This window comes from Leptinotarsa decemlineata, unplaced genomic scaffold (genome assembly GCF_025532065.1).
Source record: "Leptinotarsa decemlineata unplaced genomic scaffold, Ldec_3_MD MMD2_tig00026354_RagTag_RagTag, whole genome shotgun sequence".
Lineage (NCBI taxonomy): Eukaryota > Metazoa > Arthropoda > Insecta > Coleoptera > Chrysomelidae > Leptinotarsa > Leptinotarsa decemlineata.
Window position 1 is genome coordinate 10122747 of NW_027412702.1, and position 17953 is coordinate 10140699.

General features: G+C 34.2%; 1 protein-coding gene and 3 non-coding genes across 6 annotated transcripts in view; all 4 read right to left on the reverse strand.

Moving 5' to 3' along the window:
- Window positions 1–17953, reverse strand: part of unc-5 — a 706638-nt gene that overhangs the window by 385335 nt on the left and 303350 nt on the right. The window lies entirely within an intron of this gene.
- TRNAK-UUU (transfer RNA lysine (anticodon UUU)) lies at window positions 3287–3359 on the reverse strand. Its single transcript has one exon. It is a non-coding gene; the product is annotated as a tRNA-Lys (tRNA).
- On the reverse strand, window positions 3760–3832 carry TRNAK-UUU (transfer RNA lysine (anticodon UUU)). The gene has a single exon. It is a non-coding gene; the product is annotated as a tRNA-Lys (tRNA).
- On the reverse strand, window positions 4473–4545 carry TRNAK-UUU (transfer RNA lysine (anticodon UUU)). The gene has a single exon. It is a non-coding gene; the product is annotated as a tRNA-Lys (tRNA).

The window sequence follows — 17953 nt, forward strand, 5'->3', positions numbered from 1 at the left end:
TTTTTTTTCGTCTCGAAAATAAAAATGAAGAATAACCCGCACACAAACAACAACGACAAGAAAACATCTGTATAACAATAAATCTTCCAAGACAACCCTAATTAGACCACGAGATCATAACGCGTATTCAATTACAGCGATAGAGATAATCAAAAGGTCGATCACACACACACACAACATATACATACATCAACTTTTTATAACGATAAAACTTTAATGATATATCCCTGCTAATGACAGATTTATTATTCTCAAAGTGCATTGTGATCGCATGCATGCATCAAAATACCATATTGATTCGAAAATTTACATAATAAAACACAGAACAGAATTGTAAATTACATATTGTTTAGCTTTCAACAAAAAACCGAATTTATAAAGTCTGAGCTATTGTTCCCGATGTTTGGACAACCCGTTTTTGTGCTTTATGTTCGCCGATACGTATATCGTTAAAGTATTAAGAAAACATCAAAATGTTAATTCCCCTTGCATTTCCATATGTCATGTAAATCATCCCCTTATGAATATAAAAACAATGGAAGTGATACACCTACACTGCGAGCTTAATTCTATGCGGGTAGTACAAGAGATTGGTGTCAATTGCAACAAAATACAAATATATCCCTGTTGAGACAGTAGAAGCAATTTGGATTTTTATATAAATTCATTTGTGATGTCATAATTTTGGGCTAATTACGGAAATATTATATTCCTTTCTATTGTAGATTATCCATGTGATGTTTTGAAAAAAGTCACTACACTTTTTATTCACTTTTCATACATCTTGAATTCGCGATAATTTTAGGTTCATTTCAGTATTTCATTTCCCCATTCAATAATTTTTTGAGTTAAGTTGAATATTTGGGTGATTAACAACAGAGTTTAAAAAAAATATCATCTCCGGTTCTATCGTATGCGTCTGAGGTAATCACCCAAATATTTAATTCAAAAGATCTTCGTCAGTATTGCTTTTCATCCCCTGACCAGTGCCATTATTGAAATACTTATTTAAATGTTACCAACACCATTGACGGTTGAGCGTAATGTAATGGTTCTCCATGTTCTTGAGTGAAAATAAGTGTCTTTGTTTTAACTACAGGTAGTTTATTGAGAAAATTATTACGTTCTCCCGGTTGAAATTCCTAGCACACAAGATTGGGGTTTCATCTTAAGACGAGTTTACATGGTGCGACAAAACGTTACGTAGGAAAGCAATAGGTTATTCTTCACTTGTGTATTTCATTTCGTATCATTTTTGAAAATTGGAAAGCTTTTGTCAACTGAAAACTTAATTTCGGTAGATCATTTGTAATATTTTACGATATGTAACTCCTATTTGATAGTAAAAAGCCTGCAAATTATATTCTACTCTGGAATTTGAGTTGTTTTTAGAGCATTCACCAAGCAATATAACGTAACGTAACATTATCATCTATCACTTTTTTCTGCTTTTTTAATAAATTTTGGAATCAGACGTCTTTCTTAGCCTTGTCTTAAGCATTCTGTAAAAATGAGAACACGAAAATGGTAACGTGGAGGAGTAATATTCTTCAAAAAAATGTCGGTGCTGCGGCTTTGCTATATTTGACACCTGTTATTGTTGACACCGGTCTCTCCTACCTCGAAAAAATTCCTGAAAAAAAGCATTAATCATGTATCTGGGAAGACCTCCAAGTGACGTAGTATCATTTTTGTGGAAATTGATACTTACCGGACTCTGGTAGCTGGTGAACAGATGTTATTTTTGAAAGCGATATCCCACAAACGTTAATCATTCAAAGTACTGCCATGAGGTTATCGAGTTCCGTTATTTCGGCTTTACATCGCGATAAAGTCCAAAACTATCATCAATCATAAAGATAAAAAACTATCGATTATCGTAAAAAACTCCCGACAAATATGACTTAGGGCTTATTTACGAACGCAAGAGAAAATTAGAAAATAAACAAATAATGATTGATTGATGGGATAACTAGGAAATCATCAAAATATGGTTTTGAGTAGTAACATGTATGAAATGCGTTATTGATTTATTAATACTAGTGTTTGCAGTTAGGAGATCATATGAAAACCTGTGATTTGTTCTACAATCGATAATATTTGAGATTGCAGTGATATTTTGAGTGGAAAATCTTCTCTTCTCTACAAATTTGAGAATTATTGAATAGATACAATTCAAGATGATATGATTGAAATATAATGCAAGTAACGTCTCGAGAAATTGATTTGTAATTTTCATAACAAATAAAACAATGGCCGGAAAAGACGCAATTGTTAATTAGTCGCACTCTTTAATATTTTAGTCGCTCTCGTGATAATTTCTGTGTGTTCTTCAATAATTGTTTACTTTTATGGTGTATTTAGGGTCATAATAGTCATTGTTGATCCAGTTACTATTCATATATGAATATATGAAAAATTACCCCATCATTTTCACTATGTAATAGTTTTGTGACCCAGTATGGCAAAAAATCTGGTGAATCAATATAGATGATTATTGGTATAGTTCGAATAATTTGAAAACACCTCCTTACGAACACTATTTTGGTAACTATTAAAAAGTACAAACAAACGTACCTTAGCAGTGGATACAAAATACTCGTAAAATTACATTGAAAGAGTGCTATTGGTGGAATTTGACAAATGTGATTATTTTCCTCCGGTGCACCACAAAAAAACAAGATTTCACAATTATTCTGTATTCTCTGAATGTTTCGAAGTTTTGAACACCATGCATTTTCCCTCAGAAATTAATTTCATTGGTGAAAGAATAATCTCCATTTACTGCTACCATGTACCTGTAGACAATAAAAAATTGCGCCCGAGCAGGGACTTGAACCCTGGATTAAAAGTCTAATGCTCTACCGACTGAGCTACCCGGGCGTTACTAAGGTAAGCCGTGGAACTTTACATCACGTAAGAACGATGAGGTTACAATTTTGTAGGTCATGGTAAGTAAACAATATTCAAAATCGTGTTTACGCTTTTATACGTCCACACATAATCTGCCTTTCATTTTAACGAATCATATAATTCATGTCAATGATGACGAAGGACTGACGGTCAACGGCAACAGAATTGAAAAAATATTCTGATCGAAAACTGAGGCGAGCAAAGAAATATCTAAAAAATCTGCTTTTGGAAAAGCCAATAGGAAATCGACTTACAGTGAGTTTTATGCTTTTTATAACGGACTAGAACACATCGTTATGAAAAATTGTACATGAGAATCTCAAAAAACGAAATGGAAAGTAAATTAAATGAATAACATTTCATTCAAAAAAAGCGCCCGAGCAGGGACTTGAACCCTGGACCCTTGGATTAAAAGTCCAATGCTCTACCGACTGAGCTACCCGGGCGTTACTAAGGTAAGCCGTGGAACTTTACATGACGTAAGATCTATAAAGTTAGAATTTTCTAGGTCGTAGTGAGTGAACATTATTTGGAATCGTGTTCACGCTTTTATACGTTCACACATAATCTGCCATTCAGTTCATTGTATCATAAAATACGATATTATCTCAGTGATTACGAATGACTGAAACAATGGAGTTCAACGGCAACATAACTGTGGAAATGCTCTGATCAATAGCTGAGACTAACAAAAAAGTATCTTGAAAAATCCGATTTTTAACAAATTGATAGAAAAGCGTTTTAAGTGAGTATTATGAACGAAAACATATCGTTGTGATAAATTCAAAAAGAAATCGAAAAATATTTTTAATGAAAACATTCCAAATGTTTAAATAAAAAAAAATGCGCCCGAGCAGGGACTTGAACCCTGGACCCTTGGATTAAAAGTCCAATGCTCTACCGACTGAGCTACCCGGGCGTTACTAAGGTAAGCTGTGGAACTTTACATAACGTAATATCAAAAGAGTTATGATTATCTCTATGTTATTGTCAATTAATATTTGAAATCGTGTGTGCGCATTTTACAGGTTAACATATATATATATATATATTTTGTCATTCGGTTTATGCATCACAAAATTCGATTATATCCGTGATTTCGAATGACTGCAACGGAACATTGACGGACAGCCAATAGCAGAGGCGAACAGAAAAAAAAGATATGTGATGGAAATGGATGAAAATCCATAACGTATTCCAGTCATATTTTATTTGGATATTTTCACAAAACCACAACACGTGTTTCATTATAAAATAGCTTCTTCAGGCGTGTCTATACTTCTTCAATAGTGTTCCTACTATGAAACTGGTGTCGCAGTTTTGTAAAGTGTTCAATGAATATCTCGCAATAAGGTGTAATTTAGATACCTTATGGATTTGTCATCAAGTACCTACGCTATTTTCATAACACATTTTTGGTCCATCTCAGAACACAATATTTTACTTGACAATAATAGTTTGCACAATACATTTTTATAGTTAACAGACAAGCGTTTTAGAGTAAGTAGCTTTTAGGAACGTGAAACTGAATAAAAACATTTTAAGTATTAAAAAAAAACCGCCCGAGCAGGGACTTGAACCCTGGACCCTTGGATTAAAAGTCCAATGCTCTACCGACTGAGCTACCCGGGCAACTGCTAGGGTAAGTCGCAGAACTTAACATTAGGTAAATTTCAAATTATGGAAATATTTTACCGTATCAATAAATCAGTGCCTGAGTATGTATTTATACAAATCAATATGATATGAAATTTGATGGAACAATCTTTCTCGCTACTTATTTGAGTTTTCAACCTTTCACAATTTTAAAACATAAACAAAGCCATATCTATAGAGAATCTGCCAAAGTGCAATAAAGGGCAAACTGAAAACTTTGCTCCGGAAAGTTACACTGAAGAGTCCAACTAGACAGTAACTTGTATACATTAATTTTGCCCAAGAACGTTTCGGAACGCAACCCCTTTCAGTTATAAAAACCCAAAAAACTCACTTCTGGAAAGGCCTCAAAGGGAAACACCTATATTTAATTTGACTAACGTCAAAAAAGTTATGATCATATACTTAATTCGACTGTGCTAACTGATCAAAGTTATTCAAGGACGTTATTAGCAACGTCTCAAACCACATGTTCTCAATGTTGGTTTTTTGTATGAGTGATACTTGGTATCTAAAAACAAGAACATTTTCCATCAACGATTATGAAAATCTCACAATACCTTTAATTGGAATGTGTAAAAACACTGTTATATACTTTACCAAGGACATTTCATCTGTATTTTTCGTTAATGATAATTTATTCTTCGATGCGCATCAACAGATGTTGACAAGTAGATTGACATTAAGGAACTATTTGTGCATCATTGTATCGATATCATATTTATCGGATAATTTTTTAAAAATAATTACTACATTCAATATGCTTTCGTATGGCACTGAAAATGAAGAATTATAGATGTTATCTCAGTATTCCTTGAGAAGATATATAATCATATCAGAATAATATTACATTATAATCCTCATGATTTACGGAGCGTAATTAAAATTAATGGCTTATAACCTACTCTTCCCGTTGAATCCATCAAATTCATCAACAAAGTTGCAGAGAAGTATTCACATCGAAACTATTAACTGCCCGTCCTGAGAAAAATGGTCCAAATGGGGCTATAAAATATGAAATTGTCCCCCGTAGAAAAAATACCCACATAACCAGTTCCAATGCCAGCGTAGGTCGATAATTAATTTAATAACACACTTGCCCGCTCGTCTATAAGCGGCCTATATAAAAATTATACGAGGTATTTCAAAATTATCGCCAAATTAACGTGTTCAAATTGAATAATAAAGTGGAGGCGAGCTTGGGCACTGTAATTTTCGATACTCTAGCACTAAATTTTGGGCTTTTAACGTTTCAAGGTCCACCCATCGATGGCGGTGCCTATTTTCATTTGGATAATATATTATTATAGGTTTCTTTGAAGGAATCGAAGCCGATAGACCTCGGGTGATAGACGATAAGTCAACAAACACACAATCAAATATACCAGTTCAGATACAAATGAGACCTTTGAAAAAATCGGTACTTTCAACAATTATGCGTAATATTCAGATTGTGAATCATGAATTTATCAAATATTGCACTTATCGTCAAGAAGGAGAAGTTCCTGACCTAACTTCGATGCTATGGACTATCGGATAATTTTTATGTATGACTCTCTAGCTTCCTGAAAGAATAACGTTTCCTGCAAGTGGCCGTCGATGGATATCTCTCGAATACGTTTACCATTAACGCTGGTGTTCCCCAGGAATCCATATCGTCTCCAATCCTCTTTTTATTGTATATCAACGACTTATTAGATAACAAATGGATTGACTAGACAGTCAATCCATTTGGATTACAGGACATCGGCTGCGGCTGCAAATCTTCACCGGCAGCAGGAGGTTGCATATCTAAATGAGGATCTAGAGGTGATTTCGAATTGAGGTCAAAGTAAAGTTCAATTCAATGCCACAAAAACCCAGATATCGGTTTTCTTCAAAATGATGAATGTCTCCGAACCGGATATAAAAATGTCAGGACAGACAATTCCGCTTTCTGCTTCGATAAATTTGGTGGGGGTTAATATGCCTTGGCACAATCATGTCGCTGGAATTGCAAAGACTGCTTCTCAAAAGCTAGATACACTGTTCCGAACCAGAAAACTGTACACACCTTAGCAACTTTTGATGCTTTTTAAGGCTCAGATCAGACCTTCTTTGGAGTATTGTTCTCAAACATAACATGAAGCTGCTGGATTCCATCCAGAAGAGAGCCATCCGCCTGATTGGAGACACGATCATCACTTGCAACCTTGATAGTCTGGAATATCGAAGAAAGCTTGGAGATTTGTGGCACATATCAGAAATACGCGACGAACTGTGATCAACTATCCCTTTGAGGTTCAAATCAGTAGACCACGAACTCTACTGTTTCAGAACTCTTTCATTTGGAAAATTGCGTACATGTGGAATAAACTTCCTGAGAACTTTATTCCACATGAATCGAATCTCCAGCAATTCAAATCCAACGTAAGTCACTACTTTCGCACAGGCACCGCTCTTACAGCGCCTTAAGTATTTTCCTATGGTACTTGTGTTTTGTCTTCAAAAAATTGAAAACAGTGAATTCATCATTATGGTTTATTATGTGAAAGAAAGTTCATTTTTATTTATTCTTCGTTGATATACGAGGTATTATAGTTTGAAAATATTTGAATACTTGTGACTGTCAGTATTTTTCGTCTTATAAAAATTTAAAGAAATGAACTTCAAACGTTCAAGCCAGTCTCCAATATACCTACACAATAGGTAGGACTGACGCCTATCAGAAAACAATTACTTCCCTGGCTAATACCACGAAAGGCGTTGGATTATATCCGACAGGCGTCAGTGCAGGAATATTCACAGAAAATTTCCTGTATATGCCATTGGAAATAACCCTGAAAGAGTCGATCCTCAATTTTGGAATGGGCACACTTGCAGACCCGTTTCGAGCTCATTAGCTACTCAACAGTGAAAGATAGTGGCCATCATCGACCTAAAGTCAATGATATTCCATAGATAATTGAAAATCGGAATTCTTTCAGAGTATTTCATTTTTCTTCCTATGTTGGAGGGAACAACAAAATGTCACTCCATCTAGTGGATGAGGTACTAACCAACTGCATATTCGAAATTTTCCCGATTCCTCTGAATAAGGAAGAAAAACATTCTTATTAGTTTAAGTTTGAACGTTCAAGCTTGAACACTTTGGCTTCAAAATCTCCAAAATCTAATTCTTAGCCTCAAAAAGACATATGTCGTTGATTTGACTACATCAAATCCGACATACATTAAAAAAAATAATAGGACCTTGACTCCAAAAGGTGTCCAAAACTGTGGGGCAGGATACTAAAAAGTATCCCATGCTTCCTGAATGCCCTATGATTTTTCCATGAGTTTTCTAATAATTAAAATAAATAGAAATATTGATAAAATTAACAATCAAATCGTCACACCACTTCCTACATTGTTGGTCGATGAAATTCCGAGAAATTCAAGAGATTATTGACACCAAAAGGACTCAGAACGCCCTGAAATTCGAAACTCATTTCAAAAAGATATTTATCGAACCTCATGGTCAAAACATTCATCTCTTCAGACTACTGTCGACTATTCTCTGCCATTTTTGAGGAATCGACAAGGCACAAAAGGTGAATTTGTTCACCTATGCACCTCCTGATTTCTCTACCTGCCCGATCACAAACTGACTTGTGGTAAAGCCGTGTTTATCTTTTTTATGAAACAGTTCCAAGCACAATAAAGAATAAGAAAACCCAGAGAAACATTAAAAAGCACTTAACACTACAACATACTAAAAGGTTCAGTTCACTCCTGAGACTAGGATTTATATGTGGGACAGTTAAAGACATGTGTTGCAGAGAATTTTTGGGAACTGTAAGGCCCATTTACGGGGGCCGGGATAGCCTTATTACCTAATGCTTTTATATTTGTTTGAAACATGTGATAATTGACTGTGGATGTCTTTTACTAATGGCTGAGACGATAACGTTGACGCTATAAAAAGAGCTTTATGGGCGCCACAAAAAGGGTTTTGTATTTTTCAAGTCGGCGACTATCCTAGATCAACGTTTTCGAACTGTTTAATTGCATGAACAAGTGATAATGGAAGAGATGAATGTCATCGAAGTTCCAAATTTTCTCGTGATTAATTTTTAATTAAAGATATATTTTTCATCAGTAGAATTATCACCAAACCCTATGTACTTTGAAGGAAGAGACGATAATGATCCAGGTATTGGAAGGATATTTGCTTTAATATCGTATTACCGAATTCAGCGGTTTGCTTCTATCTGTTTGAGTAGTAGTTGAATGCTGATTACAACTATGTGTGTGCTGAGTTGTAGATTACCTCCGTGAGAAATTCAATATGTCCTAATTAGTTGTCCTTTGAATGTTGTTAGTTTATTACACTCGGACTATAAAAAAATATGTCATGTTCTCATGTCTCTCATTATCATATTGATTTATTATTTTTTTATCAACTCAAAACGATATTTGTGATTTCTTGCTAATATTTCTGGACGATCGAGTTGTCGTAATAATTTAAAATATCTTAAAATTCTGATAATTCGTTCTCTCACACTTAACGAACTTTGCTCTCAGGCTTTTGATCAAAAAATAATCGTATTCTTTACTAACGGAGAGATATAATGTTAGTACCAGGGATCAGATTGAAAAAGGATTTGAGTATATCATTCAATATATACAAATTGTCTCTCAACTTCACTCATAGCATGGCTCGTATGATTTTTGATGAATTATCGAAAAATATTAAATACACTACACTTCAAGTTATTCAGAAATAATATTTCTTATCGATTCATGTCACAATAGTTTCACAATAGTTTCAATATACAGTGCTAGTCAAAAGTCCCCTCCCCCCCTCGTATCTTTGGAACGGGTATACTTATAATAATGAAATTTGGAGGGTGGAAATAAACGGATGTAGGCTTCTTAACTGGTCATAACAGGTGACGCAATAGTCATAAATGACGTCACAAGGCCACTGTGACCAAAAATTTTAAATGGGACCCTATGGCAAGTGACAGCTCGTTTGAAAGGTATTGAAAATACCTATTCAGTCATACCAATTTTGTTTGGGTTTCGGCTGATTTTGATTGATAAATTGAAGAAATACGAAAATTATTGTTTCGCATTTAATTAATAAAGATTTTAAAGTACGCCTCTGGTTCATTGTCAAAAAGGTTGACGTGTTTGAATTATCTACTTGTCAAAAGTGTTTATACCTTGAAAATTTACCTAAGCTATTGTTTAACGAGACGTTTAAGTGTTTACATAGGCAAAATGGTACGTATTCTAGCCGACAAAGTAGCAGCTATCTTAATAATTGGTGAATGTAGAAACAATTTCCATGCAGCGGAACGATTGTTTAATGAGAGGTACCCCGATCGCCCTATATCGAGGGTTTATTTGAGGGAGCTTCTTCGGAAGTTTGAAGCATCAGGTAGTGTTCAAGATGCCAAACGATCTGGTCGATCAACAATTAGTGATGACAAAAAAATTGACATACTTGGAGAAATGGTAGTGAACCCTACTTCTTCCACAGCCCAAGTTGCGTCTATCTGTGAAGTCAGTCAAAGGACAGTACATAGGGTGTTGGCTAAAAACAAATTTCATCCATACAAATTAAAAATGGTGCACCAACTTTCAGATGATGACCCCGACCGAAGACTAGAATTCTGTGAAACTATGTCCGATAAAATGAACCAACAACCAGGCTACATACAGACAATTTGTTTCTCAATGGAAATGTTAACACTCAAAATGTGAGGTATTGGAGTGACACAAATCCTTACATCTTTCGTGAAAAACATACTCAATTTCCAGAAAAAGTAAATGTTTGGGCAGGTATTTTGGGAAACCACATAGTTGGGCCTCTTTTTCTCAATGCTAACTTAACCGGTGAATTGTATCTGGAGATGTTACAAACTGATATTGAGGCGTTAATTCTTGAAATTCTAGAAGATAATCCAGATTAATTCGACAACTTGGAAATAACGTTTCAACAAGATGGTGCTCCTGCACACTATTACGGTGCAGTAAGACGTTACCTAGATGAAGAATATCGTGGTAGATGGATTGGACGACGAGGTTCGATCGAATGGCCAGCTCGGTCACCGGACCTTACACCATTAGATTTTTTCTATGGGGGTACTTGAAATCTAAGGTTTACGCTACAGCACCTGACAGTATTGCCATTCTGAAACAACGAATTGTTGAAGAATGTAGGGCAATTTCCGCTGACACACTGGGACGAGTACGACAAGAGTTTAGCAATAGGATGCATTACTGCCAGAAAGTAGATGGAGCACATTTTGAACACTTATTATAAGAACTGGTTCTTAAATCTTTATTAATTAAATGCGAAACTATAATTTTCGTATTTCTTCAATTTATCAATCAAAATCAGCCGAAACCCAAACAAAATTGGTATGACTGAATAGGTATTTTCAATACCTTTCAAACGAGCTGTCACTTGCCATAGGGTCCCATTTAAAATTTTTGGTCACAGTGGCCTTGTGACGTCATTTATGACTATTGCGTCACCTGTTATGACCAGTTAAGAAGCCTACATCCGTTTATTTCCACCCTCCAAATTTCATTATTAGAAGTATACCCGTTCAAAAGATACGAGGGGGGGAGGGGACTTTTGACTAGCACTGTCTGCATTTCATAGCGATTTCTAAACCAGTAAATTACTTGTTAAAAATGGCACCCATAATACATACGATAGGTTGCCTTTTATGTTTCGGGGTTTGGCAACCCTAGTGTTGCAATCTGGCAACTGACAGCTCTATCGTAAAGTTTGACATTTTTGAGCTTGCACGTACTCAGAACGTTTTGACATACGTGCGCTATTTGTGTTGTTCTTAAACTTAAAAGATTCATCTCGGCCCAAAAAAGAAATTGTTTCGTGAATATTTTCGTGCGATAATTTTTTACAACTTTCGACATGAATTGTCTCAGCAACAGTGCATGGATGAACTAAATTCAATTTTTGGCGATGAAGCTCCATCAAGGACCAGTGTTTATCGATGGTATGGTATGATCAGATTAGGCATCAGTGGGACCAGCATACATTCAATATTGCATAAACATTTGACTGTCAAAACAAATTTGTTCGCGTTGGATCCCACACAATTTGTCAATCGCTCAAAAAAAGGCTCGTGTCGATTGTTCGAAAGAAATGTTCAAAAAATACTATCGCGGTGCTTCGAAACCCGTCTATGACATCGTGACAAATAATGCATCGTGGATTTACGCGTATGAGCCCGAAAGTAAACAGCAGTCGACTGTATGGGTGTTTCAAGAAGAGCCAAATCCAACAAAAGTTGTTCGCGCACGAAGCACTCCCAAGCAAATGGTCGCCTGTTTTTTCGAAAAAACTGGACATGTCGCAACCATACCACTAGAACAACGCAGAACAGTCAATTTTGAGTGGTATTCAACCATTTGTTTGCCAGTTGCCTTCCAACAAATCAGGAACATCAACCACCGAAGACGGGTAACTCTTCACCACGAGCTCTTACACATTGGCTCAAATAACTGCATTTTTGAATACCCAAAACATCGATTTGATGAGTCATCCGCCGTATAGTATTGACTTGGCACCGAATGACTTCTTTTTATTCCCGCACGTATAAAACAAACTGAGAGGTCAACGGTTTTCGACACCTGAAGAAGCGGTTGGTGCATTCAGAATGCATGTTTTGGAACCTCAATCAGAGTGGCAAAAAGGCTTCGACAATTGGTTCAAACGCATGCAAAAGTATATAAATCTTCATAGGGAATATTTTGAAAAACAATAAAGTGATTTTCGATGATTATTATTTGTTTTTGTTCTGTGATCACGAAATATAATAGGCAACCTCGTACAAATCATTTTTGAATACTCCAAACATCTGTTACATGTTTTGCCACGCAGTTAAATGAGAGGATTCAATAAAATTAAAGGAACAATAATTTAAGTTTAAATTGAAAGGGGTATATTTTCAGAAGAGATTGATTTTTTGAGGATAGCAGTGTTGCATGTAAGTGAAATGTTACCTCTTTCATTTACTTCATTGTTTAGCAATCCTGTGAATGATATCTGACTGAACTTCCTAATAAGTGTTTGGAATAAAAAACTGAAAAAAAGTGTTTTTTGTATAATTCAGTGTTCATATAAAAGTATTTGTTTCGAAAGTATTTTTCTTCCGTTTATATGAAAGAAGTTGTTTACATGAAAGTAGTTGTTTCGAGAGGCCTTTTGTTTTAGTTTGTCTGAAAGTTACTTCTTTACATAATCTACACATCTTTGTATAGAGTTACTACTTCTAAAATTGATTGCTTTCTTCCATTCTTTGGAAGATTTCCACAATTTTTTTGCATAAAGATGAAGAAGTAGAAATTCGAAACCCTTCTTTCCTAAATAATTTGGATATTGGCAAAATTGTTTACAGTTCTTCCTATCGGATTCTTCCTTTTAGGAATTTACACAAAGAAGTTCATTTTTAATCAGGAAAATAGGTTTCCTAAAAACAATAAGAGACAGCAATTCAACAAGAAGTCAGTTCGAGATTGAATTATTTTTCCAAGAAATAAACGCATTCTTTACTCTGGCATCACTGAGAATATTGTAGTCATGAATGACGTAACAAATTCATAAATTTCATATAAGCATAAATAGAAAAATTATCAAAGAAACATTTTCAGTGCTTGAATCCTAAGTACTTTCCAAAGTATATGTCTATAGAAGAGTATGTTCAATTTTCCAAATATAGATAGACCCACATAAATGTATTCACAGCCCCATTAAATGAAAACCTGTCACTAAACCAGTTGTTCAAAGAAAGACCTGAAAATGAACGATAGCTTTTTTTACTAATCTTTCTAAACAAACTCCCAAACGAGTTTTTAAAATAAATTTTATCTCGTTAGATTTTCATTAACACACAGAAATCTTGGCCACAATAAAAGCCCACTACCTGCGCCAGAATTATCGTAGACGATAATTAGTTTATGACATTCGAACATAAAAATGTTTGTTTAGTATTTCCATACTAGCAATTAACGACCCATTCATTTGTTATATCTGAATGGACGATAAAAATACGAAAGCATGATGGCATTTATTAAAATTAAAATTTCACAGCTTGATTCCTCGAATGAAGCCATCAACGTACACACATTCAATAAATCGAAGAAACTTGAATATTTTTGGGAAAGAAAAAGTTTGGCTTTCTACTACTCCATCTTGATACAAAAAAAGGATGAGGGAATCTTCCAAAGAAAGGAAGGAAGTAATCAATTTGAAAATAAGTAACTTTATACAAGGATGTGTAGATCATGCAAAGAAGTAATTTTCAGACACAAACTGAAAGAAAGTCCTCCTGAAACAGCTACTTTCATATAAACATTGAATTACACGAAAGAAAAAAATTCTTTCGAAACAAATACTTCTATATGAACACTGAATTATACAGAAGATACTTTTCTCTACTCAGTTTGTATTTCAAACATTCGTTGTGGAATAAAAATCAGATATCATTCACATGAGTTCTACTTTAAATGAATGGTAACAAATTGCACTTACATCGAACACTGCCATCCTCACTGGTATACACCGATGTTTCGCCTTAAGACACTTGTCCTAAGGCTCTTCAGTACCAAATTGAATAACATTATAGAAAATACACACACTTCATTCATGGATTACGATTTTTAATGTCAAGGAATAAGCTTGATCTGCTATAGAGTTACTTATTTTCAAATTGATTACTTTCTTCCTTTATTTGGAAGATTCCCACATCCTTTTTTGTATCAAGATGGAGTAGTAGGAAGCCAAAAACTTTCTTTCCCAAAAATTAATCACTCCTAAAAATATAACCCCTTCAATTCAAACTTGAATATTATTTCGATGTTGAAAAAGTCAATCAGAGTTAAAACTGAATAGTGAAGAATGATTAAAAATGTATGAGTGCAAAACATTTATGAAAAATAGATTCATGTGAATTTTGATGAAGTTATTACATTCAAAACTATTTACATCTTGAGAAAGGCTTCAATATGAGCTGGGATATCTGCTATTTCACAACCACTAAGTACAATCCTCGATGATGGCACTTGTTTCCTGGCAGTTGTTTTGTATCAGTACATAAGTTTTCTCGAATTTCAGTAATACTTTAATGATCTTTTTCAAAAGAACAGATTGAAAGTTTTCATCAACTTTCCTCTAGAGTCTAAAACGTTCACACATGAGTAATGCAGCAGACTGTATAGAACTTTTTCTTTATAATCTCTATACAATGTGTTATGACAAGTGTATATTACAAGTGAATATTATACGGCATATTGAAGACAATCATACGCAGGAAAGTGGTACGAATGCCATGAGTATCACCTATTTCACCAAAGGAAAATAATTCGCTAATTTATAAATCCATACTTAACTTTTTTTAAAGCTTATACTCCTGGAGATTGAGACTTTTATACATTTTACATTCTTAAACTGTTAATCGAAAGTTCAATTTGAACTGCAATAAAATAACAGAATACATCATAGTACAATTCCATAATAGTAGGCACTAAATTCTCAGAAATATTATTGCATTTAAACTAAAACATTATTGTCAAGGTTGTGATTCTATATATTTTATCAAAATTTTTCCTCATCTATTTAGTAGATATAATTTATCTACGCCTTTGCAAATAGCAAAACCGTCAGTCATTTGTGAGAATTTAGTGCCTATTTTTTAAAATATGCTATACGTATGCCAAAATTTTCCACATTGAATAAGCATTTTATTTTTATTTATCATATCTTTTCCTTCCGTATAATATATAGACTTCGATATCAAACAAAGCATGCATAAAAATACTTCCTTCGATGCGATATATCTGAGGAATATTATTCACAAAGCTGAGTTATTACCGCTAAAAATAGATGAAGGAAATAATTATACCTAATGACAAGGTTTGCATCATACAGTTCGTGAAATATTCAAAGTGGAGTTATTTACATGTTGGAAGCAAAGTGGGATACAAATGTTCAATTTGCATACCAAAGGATGCACATGTTATTCTGTTTATCATAAAGTTAGCTCTAGCTCTCTGTGTTGTGGAGCTTCTGTGACACTACGAGTTTAACATTCGACCGCTTTTCCCCGGATTTCTCTAATTAACGATTCGTCGAAACATTTGAACATAATTGCTAAATGAATAATGTGGAAATACATTGAACCTCGGTCTTTGAGAAGATTTTAGTTGAATGACTTCTGATGAAATAGCTGTCATGAGTATTATACATTTTGATTTTTCTGGGTTTACGGATGTGGCAAGTGCGGCCCTGATAATTGGAAAAAAAGTGTTTACTCATCACGTCTTGATTCAGGTTCAAGAAATGAAAGGTATTTTTATAAAAAGAATTTAAGGAGGTTATAGTTTTCATCATTATTCCATTTTTCAATTTTCCTTTTTTTAAATATGTCATCATATAGGCACGTCAAAGAGCTGTGAATGTCATTGAGATAACATAAATGCATAAACGTTAGGAACAGTTAGAATAAATAGTGAACAATGAATTCGTTGAAACAATCAGGGAATCAGTAACGTTTGTCATAACCATCTATCGACATTATGTAAAAATTGTTAACAAAGGGACACAAATTGAAAAGTTAAATATTGGTTACCTACACGGTTTGCAAACAAAGTTTTTCAAGTCTACAAGGCAACTGAAGACTGAGTTTCATCGATATAAGTTGGTTTCTGAGATAATTCCTGAACTATAACAATTATGAATAAATTGTAAAGAGGTATTTCGTCCATTTGGCATTTTGCAAATTGATCACCAGTACGAAATTTTTGAATTGGAAATGAGATATGAGAAAAAAGGTTCGAATATTCAGTTCATTTCTTCAATAACTCTCGTTATATTTATTATAAGTACAAAGTATATGATTATCGATATTTTCAATGGAGATATTCGATGTTTGTGTTGCAAAAACGTATTAGATATTAGACGTATTTTTGCTCAGGTATCTTATAGAACATCTTGCAGAGACACTTTAAAAGTAAGAAAATTATCACGGTGCCCTCTAATTGAATATTGAAACTGTTGACTCACATTTTCAAGAATCCAAACAGCTTTAGAAGGCATTGTGATATTCACATACAGTTCACCTTCCATTGAAGAGTGATTTAAAAGTAACCCATCTTAACACATTGGGGTTCACATTTCAAATTATAAGGCTCCACCAGAAATATTTCATGTGATCATCAGTTTGAAAAATTCAAATTGTTATTCCAAATCGAACTCTTAGTTGCAGAAATTAACGCTATTGAAACCCACTTATTCCTTGAACCGCTCACAGCCATTTGTCTTTTACGAGAGTCCAGGCACTTTGGACAGTAGAAAACGAAGTCGTTTGTGAGAAGCTGTAAAAAGAAGAACAAACACTCTTGCTGTCATTAAACGAACTCTGCCGTACTCATTGTGACTTCGTAAAATAAACTCAAAATCAATATGTACCTACGCAATATCGAGTAAATAGTGAGGTTGAAAGGCCATTACAGGTTTCCGAATGGGCCGTTTGTGCCACATTGTTTTCCAGCTATTTTATTTAACGTTGTTTCAACATAATTTACATGTTTATAAACGCAGACGAAGAATGTTACATTGAACAAATCATGGCTAGTGTTGTAAGTGTCGGGGGATCTTTAATTTCAAACTTAAAAGTTTTTGAGGTAAGTTACATACGAAACTGAGGTCAATGACAAATCGTCAAAATTCCACTCATATTCTTTATGTAAATTAACGAAGTATCATTGGATTCCCAAGCCCTTCAGCTGATGAGTAACAACGCCTTTTGTGAAAGCTTCCACTTTATAAAAAGTGGCACATGCTGAGCGCTGGGAATGAACATATTTTATTAAATGCCATCACAAGTGACCGCGATATCTATTTCCATTCTTCGTCGAGTTAAAAATATCTAGAATACAGTCATTGTACGTTAGACCACACCTCGGGTTAAATGACTCTACACCTTCCTATCTCTGGATATTATACAACCGATAAAAAAATGAATAAATTAACAATAACAATAAAAGACAATGTTTTTATTGTAACCACGCGGCTTTTAACAGAAATAACACCTATTTTTAGTGCTCCATAATAAAAATAAATATTGGATGATATTGTTGAAGCAATATTGAATATCAACATTACGTTTGGTAACATCCTGAGATTACCATTTCGAGAAGCATATGGAATTCATTGGAAAAAGAGATTACATACATAATTTTTCACGCCAGAAAAAAACGTTCTAGACATAAGATGTGAAAAATAATTTGTGAAAATTCCTATTTATTCTTAGAACATTGGGTTTGAAACATTGAACATTTTTGTTTGAAGGTGGTTGACAATGTATCATGGTGTATTTCA